Source organism: Tamandua tetradactyla, chromosome 12 (assembly GCF_023851605.1).
Source record: "Tamandua tetradactyla isolate mTamTet1 chromosome 12, mTamTet1.pri, whole genome shotgun sequence".
NCBI lineage: Eukaryota > Metazoa > Chordata > Mammalia > Pilosa > Myrmecophagidae > Tamandua > Tamandua tetradactyla.
This window is the reverse complement of record NC_135338.1, coordinates 77,358,538-77,373,503: the sequence shown is the minus strand read 5'-3', so window position 1 is coordinate 77,373,503 and position 14,966 is coordinate 77,358,538. Positions and strand designations below refer to the sequence as shown.

The window sequence follows — 14,966 nt, the reverse complement described above, 5'->3', positions numbered from 1 at the left end:
CAAAAGCCACAAAGCTTAGAGTCTAGTGCATTTTGTGTGTTCAACAAATATCTTATTATCATTGAAGAGTTGTCAGCTAGAAGCCATTTTCACCATCAGTTGTCATGAAATGCTACCCAAAGCATCCCAAGATTGGGAGGCAAAGCCAAGACTGGTTTTTAGTTGGACAGAATTAACATCAGATACCGAGTGACATTATGCACAAGACTTCAGAAAAGTTATTTCTACCCTCTTTGTTTATCTTGCCACCTGTTTAGCAGGGCTTATGAAGCAGTTAACACTTGACTTTTGACCTCTCAGTTGCAACCACCCCGTTAAAGCCTTACTAACTTAAAATAACAATGCCAGAGTCAACTGACAATACTGAAATACTGCAAATGCTGTCAAAGTAAATTATTGTTAAACATAAAATTGAAGAAGTTTCTTTGGAAGAAGAAAGAAAACAAAAATATAGGCTATAGGAGAGAAGAATAAAGAAAATGAGTGATCCAGCTCAAGGGGCAAAGGGCAACATTTACAATACATACTTTATATCTTCTCCTCCAGCATTTGCAATTTGCCATTAGTCTCCTCATTTTGGAGGCATGGGAGAACATCCGACTGGCAAAGACAAAATGTGGGACAATGATCCTGATTGTGAATGGAGGTTAAATACAGGAGGATTACCAGAAAGAAAAGACATCATCTTGAGGCCAGTTCACTTGTTCTAAGAAACTTCAGCCAGTATGCAGTGCTGGCGGGAACCTTTGCCCCCAAATAAGGATGGTGACATTATACATATTTTCTAAGAATTTACAAGACATATATTTGTGCCTTACATTTTCATTGATTTTTATAATCAGTTCTGATATTTTTATGGGGACAAAACTGGGTTCTAGGACTAGATTTTTGATTTCTGCTATTTCACTCACATGAGATGAGATCCACCTTAAGAGGTCCAGACATGTGGCATCCTCCAGGAAAATAGTAAGTAATCTGTTGAAAGTACCCTGTGGCTGCCTCCAGAGGTTACCATGGAGATTAAGTGGAAACAATGAACTAGAGGGACAGGTACAGTTTGTGCTCACCATGACAGTACTTATGTGCATAGCTCTCGATATTGGTTACAGATAAGTGGCAACACCAGGCTATATCACAACCCAGAAAGGCCTTTTCTGCCTTTTGTCCTTTATGTCCACTTAAAATCCTACTAAATTGAGAAGACACTCTGATGGATAATTTCTTACCTGGCCTTCTTAATAATAATTTGCTAACACATTTCACAGTTTCAGGAGAAGGTTATGTGGGGAAGTTTTATTTTTAATTATGCTTTTAATTTTAGATTATTTTACCTTAGTTTATTTTTTTTGTATCAAATGTCTTCACCTAGGATACTTATGCTCATTTTTCCCATTAGAGTAGAATTTCTCATTACATACAAAAAAGAATACATTCTTAGCAGAGTGGGATGCTTTGGGTAGCATTTCATGAAAACTGATGGTGGAAATGACTCCAGCTGACAAGCCTGGGTCTACCCTGGACAGGACCCAGGCCTGGACCAGCCTTGTGGCTTTTAAGCATTTGTGTGTAGGTTTTGCAAGACCCATGTGGCCATTCTTTGCAAGGCTGTGTGTGCTGGACCACTGTCTTGGAGAAGCAACGCTTCCCATAATCTGGACACAATTATAGCCCTTGGGGCTGACATTGTGCCTGATACATTTGGTTAACCCCCTGTGACTGACTAAATAGTGTGCCCTGTAGAGAAGAATCATGAGTTTTATTTCCAAATTGCCACCTCATTTTCATAATAGCAGTTAGATTTTGATAAAATCAACAGCTGCAAGAATGAGTAAACCCCATGTGCTCAAGTTAGATGAACCTCTGAGGTACTACAAATTATGCCTCCCAGGGCAAATGTTCTAAAGTAGTCAGGGCCCTGAAAGCCAAACAGTCACTTCTAATTTCCCAGGCTCAGGCCAAGCACTTCATGTATGTGCTTTCATAAAGCTCCAGCTGTGAGCTCTATATGGGAAACTGTGAACTGGTCCTCTCAGCATACTGTTCAGCAGAAGCTAGAGAGCTAAACTTATCTTCCCAGACTATGCTACAGTTAAAGATCTGAGTGTGATTTTGTTATTCCAGCCAGAATTTCTCACACCTATTTGGAGGGTGAGGTTGAATTGGCTGACCTGCTGGCAAGCCTGGCCACAGAGAGAGCAGTTTTTCCACCAGTAGCATCAGTGCCCAGTCACTAAGGGTACCCATCTGGAGTCTGACTTTATGTGCATGTGGCTCAGGAGGCACAGCTCTGTTGCATCACAGAGCAGTGGCTTGCCAGTTGCGGCATCCCAAATAACATGGTGCTTCCTGAAGGCAGCAGCTCCCCAGAGGGCCCAGTTCCCTGATTCTGGGCATCAATCCCAGAGGCCAAGTCTAAAACCAGCCAGTCTGTTTCTGGCAATGAATTTTTAAACACCATGTTCCCTATATGGAATATCTTACTGCTTTAAATAGCAAAGATAATTTCCCCTACAACTGACAAAGATACGCCTTATTATTTTGATTCAAAAATGAGGTAATTGGTGCTTACTAAGTACAGTGGTTTAGAACTGTATGTACCCAGAAAATAATGTTCTTAAAGCTAATCCATTCCTGTGGGTGTGAGTAGGGCCTTTTGATGATGCTACTTCAGTTAAGGTAGGTCTTAATCCTCTTACTGGAGTTCTTTATAAATGGATGAATACAAAGAGAAAGAGAAAACCACTGAAGCAAGAAGCTAAAATAATTAAAATCCAGAAAAGGAGAGACCAGCAGATGCTACCATGTGCCCTGCCATGGCCAGAGGAGCCAAGGATCACTGATAGTGCATCTTTGGGATCAATGATGCTTTGATTTAGATATTTTCTCAGCCTCAAACAGTAAATTAATAACTCCTCACTGTTCAAGCCAACCAGTTTTCTGGCATCTGCTTTTGGTAGCCTAGGGAATGAAAACAGATTTTCCAGGAGATTAGGGTGCTGCTGTTACAAACACCAAATATCTGGAAATGGTTTCAAATTTGGTTAATGCATAGAGACTAGAAGAATTTTGAGTTGTTTGATAGGAATAGCTTAGATTGCTTTGAAGAGATGTTCGCAGAAATATGGATGCTAAAGTTATTTATGATGAGGCCTTAGACAGTAATGATGAATGTGTTATCAGAAATTGAAAGAAAGATGACCCTTGTTTTAAAGTGGCAAAATTGAGCTCTGATGTCAGATGGAAGGCAGAATTTGAGATTGATGATGTTGGATATCTAGCTGAGGAGATTTTGACGCTAAGGTGAAGTCTAGTTCCTCCTTTCAGCTTATAGTCAAATATGAGAGGAAATGGATAAGCTGAGAATTAAATTCCTGGGCACAAAGAAACCAGAAACTGATGGTTTGGAAAATTCTGAGCTTCCAGAAAATGAGTCCCCAGAGATTAGAGCCCCAGGTGAGGATTTAAGTGAACATGAATCCAGTCAGCCGTCTAAATGCAAATCAGAATTGGAGTTGCAGTTATCTGGAAAGGATTTGTGGAAAGTTCTTCTGTCTGATGTGCACTACATATAAAGCCAAAATCTCTTTTTCAAGATCTGTTTGAATGGAACTGCTACTGTAAGAATAAAATGCAGTTTAACTTTCATACAAGATGGCACAGGATGAGAGAAATGGAACTCCCTAAACAAAGGGCTGCAAGACAATCTTGCAGGCAGGGAAAGGAGAGGGCCTCTAATGCAAACCTAGAATTGGTGTCAAATCTTTATATGGATGAAAACAAGTGTAAATAATGACAACCAGGGTCAGCAGAATGTAAAATATAATCAAAAGTGGGGACTTTTGGTGGGAAATTTGAAATAGTTGAACTGCTTGGATAGGCTGTAATCTCTGGAGTATCCAATCAGTGGAGAAAACAGAGGAGGGACTTGCATGCTAGGTATAGGGAATAAGTACTATTGCTTCCAATTCCTTGGGGCACCAGCCATCATTTTTTGGTTGAGCAGCCATTCTTGCAAGATTGTGAATAAATTCTTTTCTTCTCCTCAAATGGATGAACATTTGTTCTCTTTCAGGTACAACTATCTTTCTAACAATTTTGGGGGTTCATACAGGATCTGAGGCTTCAGAGGAGGACTCCTAGGACGGATGAAGGGAAGGTGTGCCCTGGTGATTAAGTGGTCTCAGACTCTGCCATTGGGGGCCCATTTCTGACAGCCAGAAGGACCTGAAACCGGATGCTTGGATCCACCAATTGTAAATCAAAAAAGGGGGAAGGGAAAATCTGCCTTATAGTGACCAGACAACTTTGTACAGAGGCTAATGTAAGAAGAAGAAGAAGGACTATTAAGTATTGCCTTGGTGGTTGGGAAGAATTCTGTTGATCCTGGAGTTGAGTAAGTGAGTGCAGTGTCTCAATCCATGCTTCTTTTCTCCCATGAGGGAAAGGGCTAGAGACAGATGAAGTAAAACTGCGTGAGAGAAAGGAACCCAGGTAAAACTCAGGATAAGTAGAGGCAGTTGGCCAGCCAGGGAAAAAGGGAAAGGGGTACCTACAGAGTCCCCCAGAAACATTCCTCTAAATAGTCTATTAGAGAAAATTTCAGAACATTTGACCGATAGTGATGGGATCAAGGACAAGGGTAAAAATAAAATAATTAAATATTGTTGCTACATTTGAACAAAAGAAAGCATTGTGCCCCTGATGGCCAAAATACAGGGCAGATGAGAGTTGGCTCTGTTCTGACCTCATCCTTTATGTTAATGGAAAGAAACCCTTCTCTAAACAGGAATCTCATTACGCTATGTGTTAGCTAAAAGGAGGGGGGACCACTCATGTGCTGTTTTGAAAGGATGTATGTCCCCTAGGAAAGCCATGTTTTAATCTAAATCCCATTTCATAAAGGCAGAATAATTCCTATTCAATACTGTATGTTTGAATTTGTAATTAGATTTTCTCCCTAGAGATGCAACCCAATCAAGAGTGGTTGTTAAACTGGATTGGGGGAAATGTATCTCCACCCATTTGGGTGGATCTTGATTAGTTTCTGAAGTCTTATAAAAGAGGAAACATTTTTGAGAATGAAGGAGATTCAGAGAGAACTGACAGAATGACATAGTCATGAGAAGCAGAGTCTACCAGCCAGCGACCTTCAGAGATGAAAAAGGAAAATGCCTCCCAGGGAGCTTCATGAAACAGAAAGCCAGGAGAAAAAGCTAGCAGATGACAATGTGTTCACCATGTGCCTTTCCAGATGAAAGAGAAACTCTGACTGTGTTCTCCATGTGTCTTTCCACTTGACAGAGAAACCCTGAACTTCATCGGCCTTCTTGAACCAAGGTATCTTTCCCTGGATGCCTTAGATTGGACATTTCTATAGAATTGCTTTAATTGGGACATTTTCCCTGCCTTAGAACTGTAAACTAGCAACTTATCAAATTCCCCTTTTTAAAAGCCATTCTGATTCTGATATATTGCATTCTGGCTGCTAGCAAACTAGAGAAACTCATTATCCCATAAAAGTTAAAACCTCAGACCCAGAGAGTAAATCTTTAGGAACTAAAGCCTGAGATCCTTTGTTGAGCCTTCCCCTGCCCTATGCTTCCTGCCCTACTCTTTCCCACCCTGGAGCAAGGACTAACTTGCATTCCCTTTCCCACCCCCTGAAGAGCTGGTGGGGCAATCAGGGCCAATTATTCTACTTGTGGCAACCCATCAACAATTGAAGAAGGAGTTGGAACAGTGTAAGAAAGATATACAGAATTTTCCATTTCCTGGGGCTCCTGAGGGAAAAAAGGTTGAAAGAAGACAAACCTGTTGAGTCCCTATATCCTATGAGAGAAGTACCTATTGGACCAGGGGAAATCAGTTACGTAAGTGCCCCATTGATGAGTACAGAAGTAAGGAATTTTAAGAGATGAAATCATTAATGGGCAATCCAGTGGGGCTAGCTGAACAACTGGATCAGTTTTTAGTCATAGGTTATATGCCTGGTCTAAAATTATGTCCATCCTCAATGTCCTCCTTACAGGAGAAGAAAGGGGAATGGTGAAAGAACAGGGGAGACAGCACCTGTCCAGACAAGGGGTAATGGCAGCAGAGCAGAAATTCCCCAATGTAGACCCAAATTGCTATAATAATGGTCAGGAAGACAAGACACAAATGACCTCATTATATAAGGGATAAAATTGACTGTACCCAAATCTCAGAACTTAAAGCCTTTGAGGGGCTGAAGAAAAAGACGACTCCTTCTGATTACCTGCAAAAGGTGAGGGCAGGTGAAGAAATATTCAGGAATGGACCCTGATAGTCCTGTAGCCCAAGAAATGCTAAAAGTCAGTTATGTAAAGGGGTCTTGGCCTGATATTCAGAAAAAGATCCAGAGAATAGATAGGTGGATGGATAAACCACTAGAAGAGTTATTGAGTCTCAGAAAGTGTTTGTGAAAAGGGAAGAGGAAAATAGAAGCAACAAGTGAAAGTCTTGATGAGCACAGTCACTCACATGTCAAGAAGAAATTAGAGATAAAGCAGGAAGGAGACAGGCAGAGGCAAGAAAGAGAAACAGTCTGGGCCAACGGGGATAAAGGAGCAAGGATGGCACAGGACTCAGCAGGTTGTTATCACTGTTGGAAACCTGGTCATTTCAGAATGGAGGGCATAGGTTTAAACAAAGAAGATCTGGTGATACCCCTGATGAATTTTGAGGTTAGGTGGTCAGAGGCTCTTTATCCCAACAGCCCACCGGGAGCCTTTGGTAAATCTGAAATCATATCAAGAAAAAACTTACATTTCTGGTAGACACTGGGGCAGTTCAATCTTTTGTGAACCACATCCCAAAGTGGGTCAAATTCTCCAGTAGTTCCCTCACAATTTCAGGATAAAAGGGGAAAGATTTAAAGTCCCCATTTTCAAACCTACCAATACTTGTTGGGACGATAACCAAATTGTAAGTCCTCTACTGTACTTCCAGAATCTGGGAGTAATTTGTTGGGAAGGGACCTGATAGTACCCATAGAACTGGACCTGGAGGTTAAGGATGGCCAAATAGAAGTTGTCTTAGCCTTTCTTACTGAGGGAAATGAGAAAGACATCCAAGAAAAATATGGGTGAGGGAGGGAAATGGGCGGTGGGGGTGGGTTGCAAGTTCTCCCTATCAAAATTAAAATGAAAAGGAAAGGGAGGTGGTTTGTCAAAAACAGTATCCTATCCCATTGAAAGGGAGACAGGGACTTCAGCCCATCATTGAAGATCTCCTTCAAGATGGACTCTTGGAAACCTGTATGGCCCCTTTCAAAACTCCCCTTTTTCCCATTCAGAAAGAAGAAGGCAGGTGGAGGGTGGTACAGAACCTGAGGCCCCTTAACCAAATTGTTCAAGTAAGACACCCCGTGATACCTAATCTATACTGTCCTTGGTAGGATTATCTATCATAATAAATGGTTCAGTGTAGAAGATCTGAAGGCTACCTTTTGGGCCTGCTTTCTTGATCCAGAGAGTAGAGACATGTTCACCTTTGAATGGGAAAATCCCTTTACTGGAAGGAGGCAATGATAAAGGTGGATGGTTCTACCCCAGGGCTTCACAGAATCCCCCAAACTCTTTGGGCAGGAGCTAGAAAAAGTGTTGGAAATATTTTAGATCCCATCTGAAGTTATCATTTTACAGTATGTAGATGATCTTTTAATATCAGGTAAATAAAACAGGTGGTTGCCCAGGCTACAGAGGACTTGTTGAACTTCCTAGGAGACTAAGGGCTAAGAGTATTTAAAAAAATAAAAATAAAACCTTACAGTTTTTGGAAAAGGAAGTTAAATAGTTAGGCCATCTGATAAGTGGAAGAAACAAGTAATGAGGGAAATATTAGCAGCCTTACAACAGAGAATTCACTAGGGAGTACAAGCCACTGGTTATCTGGTTCTTAAACATTTTGGGTATGCCTCTACACCATAGCTAAATAAATATGTGAATGATGCATAAATTTCCAAAAGATCAATACAAAGTTTTTAAGGAAACAGGTACAAGGGGGAAAGGAACCAGGCTGCAGACCATTTCAGAGCATTTCAAGTTGATTACACCAAGATGCCTCCAGTAGGATGACTAAAATATATTCTGGTTCTTGTAGACCACCTAACAGTATGATTGGAGGCATATCCTGATGTGATGTTACAGCATCAGGAACTTCCAAAATTAACCTTGAACAAATTGTTCCCTACTATGAGTTGGTAGAAAATATCAATTCTGACAGTGGTAGTCACTTTACCTCCCGTGTACTGCAAGGTGTTATCTGAAGCTTAAGTATTGCATGGGATTTCCATATACTCTGGCATCCACTGTCCTCAGGAAGGGTGGAAAGAATGAAACAAACCATTTAAAAAAATCTTTCTAAACTAGTCTTAGAAACCAAGTTACTTTGGACTAAGTGTCTACCCATAGCTCTGTTAAGAATTAGAGCTGCCCTTAGGAAAGAATTAGGGATCTCCCCTTACAAAATGATCTTTGGCTTGCCTTTTCCTGGTAAAACTAGAGATCTTCTTTCCTTAGACTCAAAAGTTATCTTCCTCAAGAATTATGTATTGGCTTTGTCATTAATCAGTCATCCCTCAGGCACTGTGGTTTGCTGGCCCAGATCCCATCTCTTGAATTTGCTGTCCATCAACAACAACCCAGCAGTTGGGTCCTCATCAAATTGTGAAAAGAGTCCAAGCTCCAACCAACCTGGGAATGAGGCTATCAAGTTCTGTTGACAACTGAAATGGCTGTCCAGACAGCAGAGAAAGGCTGAACTCACTACTCCTGAGTGAAAAGAACGGTACCTGAGGCAGATGATAAATACTCAACAATGCAGTCCAATTCCTGAGAAATAACCCCAACTTTGGACCCTAAAAATTACATTAAAGAGGTCATAGTTGGGTGGGCAATGGTGGCTCAGTGGCAGTTCTCACTGGCTATGCCAGAGACCTGGGTTCAATTCCCGGAACCTGCCCATTCCAAAAAAATGAGAGAGAAATATAACAGTTGGGAGGGCAGAAAGGGCTTTCTGATTTGGGGTTTGAATTCTGTATTTTAATCTAACATAGTCAATAGTGACACTGGTCAAAGGAGAGTCTTATTCAAGGAAGACAGATGAGGGATCTGAAGCTCAATTTAAAAATGAAAATATTTATATTATCTAACATATTCCAAAATCAGGATGCAATGAACCCCATCAGACTGGTGGTGAATGTTACCAAAAGTTTAGAATCCCAAACTGTAGTTTGATGACTACCAAGTAATAGACTGCAGAGACTTAATGAGTCAATGACAATTGGATCAGGAAAACAAGTACCTGTGTCCAGAACCAGCAAGGGGTGTTACAGTCAAGCCTCTCCTTGTCCCTCCTGGGATGATGTATGATGGACTATCCAATTTCAAGTGTGGGCAATGAACGTGGGATTAATTTCACAGACCTAGAGGCCATCAAAGGATAAAATAATCTTTCATAAAGGAAACTTCCCATCAAATTGCAAAACTCTTCAATATAACCCAGTGGTGATAACCATCAAGAAAACAGACAAACATCGAGCAAGGGGTGGTTGCAGAGATACAGTGGTAATTGATAAAATACATGGGATGGCAACAGACCTCACTGGAAAAGGCCCTCCAGGAAGTTTCAGGATATAAGTCTTGTCCTTGACACCAACAACAACACCCCCTCCAGTTAACTCTTCAATAGTGCCAAAAGAGACTCAGCTAGAGGTTAGCTCCCAATACAAAATGATCCAAAGTTGTCAGAGTGGTCAAGGCAGAAAATTTGAAGCAAACCACAGAAATAGACACACATTTGTATGGAGATACAAATGCCTGGGTGGAATGGATTAAACACACCATCCAGAGTCTAAACAAAAGCAAGGCTGACCCATTGCCTTATTGTGTCCTTCCAAAAGGTGTGGGGAAACATGAAAAAGAGTTCAAATGCATGGTACTCCTTTTTCAGAATATTACTGGTGAAAATTGTACATTTGTCCTCTCTTTTCCTTCCAGTCAGGGGTGGAAAAGTCAAGACCATACTGGCTTCCTGCCTTGGTCCAGGAAACCACTCTGCCTGTCTCTCTAGAGGGGAAAAGGGCACCAGGACCTTGGGACCATGGACTCATTTATCCAGGCATGGGATGTGACTAGGGATAGCTCTGACAATTTCTCCAGTTTAACCATACCCTGAGCATACCTTTGGTGGTATTGTGGAAAGGCGATCCTCCAACCAGCATTATCTAAGAAGTGGAAGGGGACCTATGTCCTGGTCTAATTGGCCATCCCATTCACCCTGGCATCTGAAAAGGTGGAGGAAGTTCTAACCCCCTTGGGTTAGAAAAGAAGCTTACTTGGTTCTTTCAATGATTGAATTTATTTAGACAGTATAGAGGTGCCACAGGGAATCCCAAATGAGTTTAAGGCTAGGAATCAACTGTAGGATTTGAGTCATCCTTATTCTGGTGGGTCACCATCAACAAAAATGTGGGTTGGATTAATTGTATCTTAGCAAAGATTTATCAATTACATCAAAGATGTAGTTAAGGGAATAGCAGAACAGGTGGATGCTAGTAACCAGATAGCATGGGAGAATAAGATGGCCCTAGACATGATGTTAGTTGAAAAGGACGGCATTGCCGTTATGTTCAGGGTTAGTTGTACATTTAACCCCGATAATACAGCCCCAGATGAAACTATCACCAAAGCTTTACAAGGCCTAACAGCCTTATCTGAAAAATTGCTGGAAAATTCAGGCTTTGATAACCCCCTCATGGGATGATTAGAAAGCTGATTTGGGAAATGGAAAGCGGTGGCACTGTCCATGCTAACTTCTTTAATCACCATAGCTGGGGTACTCACTATCCCATGTGCCAGAGGGTTAGTTCAGAGATTCATTGAGGGTGTCTTTATAACTGAGAAATCAGGATTTAAGGGATGATTTTGATTACTGAATCCTTATATACATATTCCTTTTGTTTTTTGGGATATTTGAGTAGACAGAGGGGAATACCTGGAAGTCCTAAACTATAATTAAGCTGTCTGGATATCTGAAATGATTGTAAAAGCCCTTGTCTTTTGCCTTTGTAACTGTGCAGCTGTTATGCCCTTTATCTGGTCATTTTCTTGTAGGGCAAAGGTCCTAATGCTAATGAAGTCAGTCATTAACTAGCCTCAGCCCCTTACATTTCTAAATCATATCTGATAGGTTCTGCCATTGAAAGATGACTTGTTTCCCTTTCTTTTGGCTCACACCTGTAGTACTAAAATGATAGTTCTGCAACCCTTCCTTTCATCTTATGTTAAAACACTGGCTTTTCTGCTTTGGACTTACTATCTGAAATGAGGCCATCTCCCCTTGCTGAAGTGATAGTTCTGCCTCCCTTCCTTTCAGCTTATGTTCTCCTATTGAAATGATAATGACAACACTGTTTCCTTTCCTTCTTTGAATTTACTATCCAAAATGACCTCATCTTCCCATGCTAAAATCCTTAAAATCTTTGAACCCCCTAAACTTGGGGAGACAGATTTTGGGCCATTAGGCTGTCTGCTCTCCTACTATATGTGTAGTAACAACCTCTTTCTCTCTTTGTTCAGGAATTGGTTATTGAGTGCATTGGGCAAAAGAATCCATAGCCTTTGTCTGGTAACACTTTAACCAAGCAAATGCCTGCTCAGTACAGGCAAAGCAATTTGTACCCCCAAAGAGTAAGATTCCTGTGATGAAGAGTATGAAAAGGCTCTTCTCAAGTTTGAGAAAAAACTAAAATGTGAAAATTAGAAGAATTCAAAAAGAAAGAGGGGAAATTTGTAAGAGTAAAATTAAGTTTAGCTTTCACACAAGATGGTGCAGGATGAGAGAAATGGAGCTCACTAAACAAAGGGCTGCAAAATGGTTCAGACTGGTCTTGCAGGCAGGGAAAGGGGAGGGCCTCCAATGCAAGTCTAAAATTGGCACTGAATCTTTACATGGATAAAAGCAAGTTTAAATAAATAATGACCAGGGTCACTAGAATATGAAGTGTAATCAAAAGGAGGGACTTTCAGTGGGAAATTTGAGATAATTAAGCTGCTCAGATAGGTTGTAACCTCTGGAGTATCCAATCAGCAGAGAAACAGAAGGACCTGCATGCTAAGTGTAGGGAGTAAATACTACTACTGTTTTTGGTTGCTTGGGACACCAACCATCATTTTTTGGTTGAGCACCCATTCTTGAAGAATTGTGAATAAATTCTTTCCTTATCCACAATCAAATGAGCATATGACTATCTTTCTAACATTGCCAACCTGGACTAAAAGGGGCAGAAAAGGGAAATATTGAAGGAAAATGACTTCAAAGGCAGAAACATGGAAGCTGTGGTCTGTACCAAAGACATCTTTGGCCAAGAGAGTGAACCCATCCATGTGTGTAGAAATGGTGAGTATACACTGGCAATCGTAGGAGGGCAGGCCTTCTTCCCCATTGTTCAAGAAGAGTGCTGGTTCCCTGTCTTCAAAGAGGGTGGAGCATATTCCCCAGAGAATCTGACTACCACCTCACTTTTCTGAGAGTGTTGAGGCTATTCCCCAGAGATTTCAGGGAGCCTGGTTGCCACTCCAGTATTCTCAGAGGTTGGAGCCTTGACCCCAGTTTTTGGGAAGAGCATGGCATTGCATAAGTACTTGGAGAAGGCAGGACTGCCACTCCATTAGGCCTGGAAGACAAAACATTGTTCTAAGGATGACTCTTAGATCTTGAAATCTAATGGAGTATGCCCTTCAGGGTTTGCAAATTATTTAGGAACTGACCTGTGGCTCCTATTTTCCTTCTAATTTTCCTCCATGGGAATGGAAATGCTTATCCTATGCCTGTCCTTCCTTTGTATACTAGAAGCAGATAACTTATTCTCTAGGCTTCACAAGTTTACAGAAGTGAATTGTGCCTCAGGACAGATCACACCTATAACCTATTTTGATGAGACTTGTACTTAGCATTGTTTCTGAAATGATTTGGAATACTGTGATGAAATTAATATATTTTATGTATAAAAAGAACATGTCTTTTGAGGATTTAGAGGGTACAGTGTGGTGGTTTAGAACTGTAGGTACCCCAGAAAATCACGTTCTTAAAGTGAATCCATACCTGTGGGTCTAAACCTAATGTAAGTAGGGCCTGTTGGTGAAGTTAGTTCAGATAAGGTGTGGACCAGGATGGGTTTTAATTGTTTTGTAAATTGTTGGAGAGACAGAGAAAGAGAGAGAGAGAGAGAGAGAGAGAGAAATAGGCAATAAGCTAAAATCAACAAAACCTGGAAGAGAAGGGAGAGTCTATTAGATGCCATCATGTGCTAAGCCCAGGATTACTGGCAGCCCATCTTTAGGAAGAAAGTATCACTTTGTATCACATTGATCATTCCTTAATTTGGATATTTTCTCAGCTTCAAACTGTAAGCTAATAAATACTCATTGTTTAAACCAATTCATTTTATAGTATCTGCTTTCAGCAGCCTAGGAAATTAAAATACTATGATAGGAATTATAAGAAAATTAAGTTCAGCTTTCACACAAGATGGCACAGGAAAGGGCTGCAGGAGAGCTCAAACTGGTCTTGCAGGCAGGGAAGAACTTCTAAGGTAAGCCTAGAATAGGTACCAAATAGGTAGAAACAAAGTTTTAAGCAACAGCCAGGGTCATTGAAATGTAAAGCGTAATTAAGAGCTGGAATCTTCTGTGGGAAATTTGAATTAGTTAGATTCTCCAGATAGGTTGTAGCCTCTGGAGTATCCAATCAGTGGAGAAACAGGGGAAGGGCCTGCATGCTAGCTTAAAAGATAAATACCTGTGGCATTCTATTGTTTGGCACACCAGCCACCATTTTTGGTTACATGTCTATTCTTGCAAGATGGTAAATAAATTCTTTTATTCTCTACAATCAGGTGGGTGTTTATTCTCTTCCAGGTATGGCATTCTTTCTAATAAGAATAAATTGGTGTCAGAGATGGGATTTAATCTAGATAGTTTATCTCTAAAACTAATGTATTTATGTGATACTTTTAGATTGCCTCCAAAGCAAGTGTGAACTAATAAATATGAAAGAGGCACAAATCTTTATTCTGATAATGCAGGCAACATAATTTGAAAATCCTACCTTTCCCTAACATATAGGAATCCGGTAAAAGTCTAACAAATATCCTTTAAGATATTTTGTTTTTCCAGAAAATAACAAACACCAAAATGTGAGAGAACATTTATAGGGAACTAAAAAGAATGAAAGAAAATGATAAATGATGGGTGAATTACAATTGTAACCACTAGGCCTTTGGGTAGGTTGTTGCTATATTTGCAATTCAGGGGCCTGGGTTTTAAAGTTGTAACCATGTGAAGAGATGAAGGTGTGTTTTATACCTCAACATGAAACATATTTGAAATTGAGACCCAAATGGCGTGCCAGGAATAGGTAAAGACATACGCCCTCATTAAAATAAGAAATCCTGTCTGTCTTTGTCTGAACTCCAAATACAGAAAATGCTTATCTTACAATTTTCAATATTCCATCTGCAGCTTCTATGGATTTCAGGTTCAAATTTACATTACTGTATTAGTACAGTAATTATCAAGCTAGGAAATTAACGTGCAGAATGGTTCCAAGTTATATCTTCATGGGACTCCTGGCAGAAGCAAATGCACTTGTCCCTCCAAATAAGGAGGGGCAATTATTCAGATGATTCCTATAGATAAGGTCCTAGTCATAATAAATTCAACTCACAATCTATAAATATAAAGCGCAAGAGAATATAATTTACCATGAATGAAAGTCAAAAGAAATAATAAACTTGTATAACTTCTAGGCAGGATTAGGCCCTTAAAAATGTCAGATCATAAAACTATCAAATAAACACTATAAAATGCTCTTAAAATGATTAAAGACATGCAAGATGAAATTTTAAAAACATGTAAAAGAACAAACTTCTATGCAAAACAGGC

The 14,966-nt window shown here is 40.3% G+C and overlaps 1 long non-coding RNA gene across 1 annotated transcript in view; it reads right to left on the bottom strand.

Moving 5' to 3' along the window:
• The window catches only part of LOC143652390 (uncharacterized), a 33,253-nt gene extending 32,286 nt beyond the window's left edge, over positions 1-967 (bottom strand). The window contains exon 1 of the long non-coding RNA XR_013160605.1: positions 912-967. This is a non-coding gene — a long non-coding RNA (uncharacterized LOC143652390). The remainder of the gene's footprint in view (positions 1-911) is intronic.
• Between the last annotated feature and the right edge of the window lie 13,999 nt (positions 968-14,966).